The sequence below is a fragment of the Canis aureus genome, chromosome 6 (assembly GCF_053574225.1).
Source record: "Canis aureus isolate CA01 chromosome 6, VMU_Caureus_v.1.0, whole genome shotgun sequence".
NCBI lineage: Eukaryota > Metazoa > Chordata > Mammalia > Carnivora > Canidae > Canis > Canis aureus.
Window position 1 is genome coordinate 14960943 of NC_135616.1, and position 6887 is coordinate 14967829.

Here is a 6887-nt window from a genome sequence, read left to right on the forward strand (position 1 = left end):
TTTCCTGGGGTGTAAGATGAGACTGTGCACCACTTGGACACACTCTCACAATGCCAGACAACTCTGCAAAGCAAGTAGTTTGCTTCCCTGTAGGTGAGAGTTAGCCTCTCCCTTTTCCCAGGCAGCTGTGCTGGTGTATGGGGACACATGGTGTAGAGGTTAAAGCCTGGACTCAGGAGCCTGTAAAATATATAATATGTATGGAAATAGTATGTAAAATATCTTAGGGCCCTCTTTAAGGGCAGAGTCCATGTTTCTTTTTCTCAGGCATTCCCCCTTGCCCACTTCCATTCTCTCATAGGAGATGGTATCATTTAGCATTTAAGGGCATGGACTTTGGACTGAGATCCACTCTGTGACCTTTGAGCAGGTCTCAGTTTCCTCATCTCTGAAATGGGTATGGGGTCTAATGTGAGGGTTAGAAGAGACAAGTAAAACAGTTAACACTTGGCTTAATAAAATTTATTACTATTATCTGAAATGTTTTCCCTAATCCCAGATCGTGTTATGCAGACTGAAGCTCTGTGAAAGCAGGGACTTTATCTCACTCCTCTTTTAGGCCTCGGCAAAGGTCATTTATGATAATCAGCAAGTGATAGTTGTTGATAATATAATGATGATTGATGCTAGAAATTCTCAAATTTTTTGGAGGACCAAAGAAAAAACAAGAAGAATCCTGGCCCGGAATTCCAGAAGATCCATTCTGAGGCCAAAAGGGAAGCAGAGGTATGGGGGAAGCCTGTGCTTTCCACATCCAAAAAAATTCTTTGGTCAAGAGCCCCATTCTTGATCAAAGGGAGCTATTAATACCTGGTTTATGTTACTGTTGAAAAATCACAAAAAAACTTAGTTTTTTCCAGATCTCATTTTCTAGCTTTACATGAACAATAATTAGTGTTAATAAATGAACTGTCTCACACACACAGTCCCATTCTTGGCCTTGCCACTGAGCTGCTGGGAAAATCATCTGGATTTTCTAGGTCCTGGTTTCCTCATTTAAACACGGCGAGAGTATCCTCAAGGACTTCTTTACCTCTGAGATGCTTGTGGAAGGTCCTAGATGGAACTGGTTCCAGCTACGTCATCCACCACTCCATACTGGAAAGGAAACCAAACAGCCAAAATGAGGAATTTCCTTCAACAGATATCTTGTAATTATGCTGATTTTTAAGCCACATAATCAGTCTAAAAGCAAATCCCATCTCATTGGAATTTATAAAAGGATTAGGAAATGGAGAAAATGGGGGCATGTTAGCAAACCCATTTCATTTAATTTAAACCCATTTCCCCTTCATCCTTTGCTGGTTTTTAACCGAATAGGGTATAGAGCACAGACAAGTCACTGGCTTCCCTGCCTGCATTTACTTTTCTCTATTCCGAGCTGGGTAGTATCTGATCTGCTTTTATGATGCTCATCCCCTCAGTTCTGATACCAAAGGAACAAGAATAAAAAACCTCTTTGGGAATAGCCTGTGTTGATAGCCAAACAAAAGCAACGTAGGTTAGGAAAAGACACAAGTACTCAAGTACTCCTCTAGCCTCTATCTGGAAAAAGGACTGAGGCTGCTTTGACTTATGTTGTACTGCGAGTTTAGAATCTAAACCAGTATTCTGCTTCACTTTCTTGTTTTATTTTTGTGGATAACTGCACATTCTGAATAATCAGGCTGTCAAATGAAATTCCACTCCATCTGGTCAGCGCTGTGACAAGTTCATATGCCAATTTGTCATTGTGGATTGCATAGACATTTTTCCAATGTCAAGCCTCCTCCCTGAGATTTGACCAAACCCTGGGCCACATTGTCCTGTGCAAAAATAAAGCAGTGAAAAGAAATCATGCCGAGCTTTTCATCTTTGACTTTCAGCTTTAACCTTGGAGATAGGACATGAACTGATTTTAAAATGACACAAACATTTGTGTGGTTCTTCGAGGGGTTTAAGCAGCCTTGCATGCACAAAACAAATGTATCCCTGTAACAGTTCTCTGAGCAGGTCCTGTTAGCAAACTTCTTTTTTTCAGATAACTTATTTGTAAACACTTTACAATTCTCAAACTACGAATTTTTTTAATTGAAGTATAGTTGACATTCAATGTTACCTTAACAAGTGTACACCGTGGTGATTCAACAACTCTCTACCTTATACTATGCTCACCACAAGGGTAGCTCCCATCTCTTACCATACAACGCTCTCACAATATCATTGACTCTATTCCCCATGCTGCCCCTTTTATCTGCATGACTTATTCATTCCATAACTGGAAGTCGATGCCTTCCACTCCCCTTCACCCATTTTGCCCATCACCCACCGCCCCCCCTTCCCGGGCAACTATCAGTTTGTTCTCTGTATTTATGAACCCATTTCTGCTTTCTATTTTGTCAAACCACAATTTTAATTCTCTCAGTAAATTTTGGTGTTGTCATCACGATTTTCAAATGAGTAAATTGCAATTTGTAGTTTCAGTGGCTTCCCCAAGGTTTGAGACTGCTCAGTGGTCCACGATGAACATCAGGCCTCAATCTCTGTTCATGGGAGACACTGAGGCGTTCTGACTCCTCATGATATCAAGTCAACTCTGAATCAGCTCCTGAGTCTCAGAATTTCAACTCCACTTTCTTCTACTGATGCCCTCATCAGAGTGCTTACTTTATAATATTTTAATTGCTGCTGGCCTGCCAGCCTCGACTCTGTGAATTTAGGGCAGGAAATGTTTCCATCCTAATGTGAGAGTAAGGTCTGACACATATGGGAACTTGATAAATGTCTGTCAAGAAACAAACAAACAAGCAAACAAACAAACAAACAAACAAATTCACCTTATGAGGCAGTTTCTAAAACCTATAAGATATTTTACGGATATCACAATTTTTGCATTTACTTTTAGTGTAAATTAGAATTTTGACGACTTATGATAAGGAGTATCAAGAGGTTTTGTGTATGAAACCATTCATTTTTCTTTAGACAAATGTTGTCCATTCACTCTGATCTAAGCCTTGGAGTCTTATCAATCAACAAATATTTGAGTATCTACTATGTACAAGACACTGTGCTAGGCGCTATAGGGGATCAAAGAAATCCAAGAGGCAAACCCTTCTCTCGAGGAATTTATAACTTTGTGGAAGGCTTGGCTTTTCTTTGTCCACTTAAAGGTATTTCCATGGAGTTTATCATACAAATAATAGTCGGAGGGTTGGGAAGAACCAGAGTGAATGTGAAGACCTTTTTCAGAAAGCCATTCATGGTCCATTTAGGGTCTTATATTTCAAGGCCCTCAGCTATGGCTGGTTAAGGAGATGAGCATATCCTTTAGAAGTTAATTCTCCAGATAAATAAGAGGGTCACTGCAGAAGCCTATGTGTTACAAAATGCAGGAGGTGGGGAAATGTGGGGAATAGCAGCCCTTTCATCTTCAAGGCGAGAAAAAATATTGCATGGGTCCAGGATAAGCAAGCCATAAATTTCAGGCTTGAGCCCCAGCAGAGCCCCCTTCTAACTGTGGCTCAAACCCAGGCTGTGAGGATTGAGTCACTCTCAAGGCACAAGACACGAAAGAGGAAGAACTCTCTATAGCCAGGGGCAGCCAAGTTCCCAGGAACTGATCCTGTCTCTTTTGAATCCAGATTTCTCAAGGGTTCCAGCATCAGCAAGTGACAAAGAAGTAAAATAAAAACCACTTGTGATAGCCAAGAACATCTCACACACTAGGAGGAAAGGGTCCTCCTGGAAGCCAGAACTTGTAAATTTCTCAGAGTCAGAGAGAAGGAGCAGATTTCTTCGGGGTTCTGTTGTTTATATGTAAGTGTTTGGTCTTAGAAGACCAAAATGGGCCTATACAGGCCTTGCCATTAGAGATTACAGAGAGAACTACTTTGGTGTAGCCAGATACATCATCTGTTTCTCTTTATTTTCTTTTCAATGCTTTCATTTTTCTATTCTGACAGTATTAGAAACTATCTATATGGTTTTATGTCTTAGAATCTACATGTATTTTGAACAACAAAGTCCAAAATCTATTAAATATTCACTATTGCCAAGCACTCTTGTAAATGTGACAACCCTGTGTAGTGGGTACTATTATTGCCATCCCCATTTTACAGATGAGAAAAATGAGACATGGAGAAACTGAATACAGCTGGCAAGTGGTGAAATTGGAATTGGAACCTAGGTCATGTGTCTCCAGAATCTGCCCACATAACCACTAAGTTATAGTGACTTTTAATAGCATATAGGATAGGTTCATATGCATAAGAAAGAAAAAGTCGTACCATGTAGTCGAAAATTCTTTCTGTAGGTGCCCTTGGAGACTCAGATTCTGAGGGCACAAAGTCAAAAGGGATTAGCAGACCATTTCTTATCCTGTCACAGTCCAAGTCAGAGGGTAGAGGGCAGCCCCACATCCCCAGATGCAGCCTGCCTGACATGCTCATGGAAGAATGAAGCCTGCCTCAAATAGAACCGAAAGAGCACTTGGATATGTGTGTGGTGGGAGTAGAAGCAAATATCAAACACTAAGGAAGAAGAGAAGTCAACGTTAGTGAATATAAACTATGGAATTCTGTCCAGCATTTAGAAGAATTTGATGTACATGTACCAGCATGTATTTTAAAAGCATAGTGTTGTTGAAACAATAAGAAACCCTGGCTCCTGGGTGACTCAGTTGGTTAGGCATCTGCCTTTGGCTCCAGTCATGATCCTAGGAGCTGGGATCAACCCTACCAACATGGGGCTGAGCAGAGAGTCTGCTTCTCCCTCAGCCTCTCTCCTTGCTTGTGCTCTCTTTTCTTGCGTATTCTCTCTCCAATTAAATAAAATCTTTAAAAAGAGGAAACAGTAAGAAATAGAACAAAGTCTCTGGTCACTAACATTAAGGTAGATTAAAAATATGTACACAAATAAGCACAAAATATTTTACAGAGATACATATGCTTAAAAGCCTAAGAAGGGAGAAGAGATTGGGAATGAGAATCAGAAAAAAAAAAAAATTGATAAAAAAGAGAAGAGAAAAACAAAATCTGGAAGTGATCTGGTCCATACTGGAAATGTGGATGGTAGGTTGTTAAATTTCATGTCGTTCGTTCATTCATTCATTCATTCATTCATTCATTCATTCATTCATATTCATGGCCAAGGGTATAAGAGGTAGGGAGTATAGGGGAAAATGCAAAGGCTCTGGGAGATGGAATCCAATCCTGGTTCCATATGCATTTGCTAAGCGGCCTTGAGTGACCTCCTGAAGATTAAATTTCTTAGGCTGCAATATAGAAGCAATATCTAATTCACAGGGTTGATGTGAAGAATGTATACAAAGCTGCTTTTATACAGTACTTGACCCAGAGTAAATATAGCAAGTAAACAGTTAACTATTAAACTCTGCTATACTGATGATGGAAGCAAAGGAAGTCTCTGTAGTCTGGTGGAAAAAATGATCTTAAATAAGTATATGGGAAAATTTAATGATCAAAATTGGTGCTACAAAGTAAAAGGGATAGAGTCCTATGAGATTATTTTAAAAGTTCAGAACTTATTCTGGGGGCATGTTGTTAGAACTTTAGAGATGTTGAAGATGGCGACTAATTTAAGAGCCAAGCTGGGGAGACCAACCATGAACACATACACAACAGTGCTCAACAATACCTATGATGCCAGACAGCGAACACGCGCTGAGGGCCAGCCAGCACAGTGTTGAGAAGAGGGCTAAGGTGTCTGAGAGCTGATGGGAGCTGGGGGGTAGCCTGTGGGCTGGTAGCAAGGGTGGAGGGCTGGAGGGAAGTGAAGACGCAGTAAACGCTGGAGGCAAGAATATTGCAGGGTTCGCCTGGGGACTGGGAGTAGACCCCATGGCTACAGAAAGAAGACCTGTTCAGCCCATACCCCCTTTGGATAAATAGAAGAATCCTGTGCCCTTCCCCAACCCCCACACCTAGAGATATTGATCTACTTCAAATTGGGCTGTCCTCTGGTTATCTCCTGTGGATCTCCTTTGGCCAACATTTTATTGAGCTTTTCTTTCTGTAATTTATATTGGAACAGCAAGAGGCATTTCTTCTCATTTTCCACATATGAAATTTATCATACTAACTTTGCTTCTTAAGCGATACCTCCCCCTCCCCCAGATTTTCCCTTAGACCATTGATTGTAAAATAAGTAGTGGGGGTTGGGGGAGAGATAAGCTCCTCTGGAAAGTAGGTTGGAGCCAGATAAGAGGGCCTTCAGTGTTGCTAATGTCTCTGCTACTATAACTACCCCCACCTGAGGCACACAAATTCTTCTTACAAGAAGAGGGCCAAGGGGGGCCATTTGGGGGCCCACAGGAGTGAAGTGAGCTCAGTTCTTTGGGACCCCCTTCTGCAGGCTGGTGCTTGGCCCTAAATGAATGAGAAGAGAGGAAGCCTAATATATAAATAACTTGCTTGGTCAATCTCAAGGCTGAGGAGTTGAGAGGCCGGTTTTCCACAAGATCTGTCTCTGAGTCTACTAGTTTTTCTTATCCCAGAAAATCAGAAGAAAAGAATTCTTCCCATTCTGCAAGTTCTAAAAACCTTACTCCCTTAAGAGGAGCTCGACTTACTGTCTTTAGTTCTAATTTGGAATCTTTAGGTAGAACTGGGTGGGGGGTGGGCAGGAGAAGTTCTTGAATTCATTTTAATATTAGGAATGGCCAAAAAAATCAAAGTATTGACCCCAGAGGAGATGTACAGGCTAAAGAAACTTAGGGTTTTTTTGTTGTTGGTTAGAATTGCATCTGCCCAACATAGTGATACTGGTTATCTACACTGATTGCAAACGTGTCATTTAATAAAAGCAGTGTGTATGGTAGTCAGGATCTTCAGTGCATGGAATCTATGGAATTATAATAATAATAAGAGGTAGTGGGTGAGCAAAGATTT

At 40.9% G+C, this 6887-nt stretch overlaps 1 long non-coding RNA gene across 1 annotated transcript; it reads right to left on the minus strand.

Annotated features, from left to right (window-relative positions):
- Positions 1-447: 447 nt before the first annotated feature.
- LOC144315126 (uncharacterized) lies at positions 448-6558 on the minus strand. The gene is made up of 3 exons (XR_013380904.1): positions 6411-6558; positions 4266-4312; positions 448-1098 (listed from the first exon to the last, which is right to left on the minus strand). It is a non-coding gene; the product is annotated as an uncharacterized LOC144315126 (long non-coding RNA).
- Between the last annotated feature and the right edge of the window lie 329 nt (positions 6559-6887).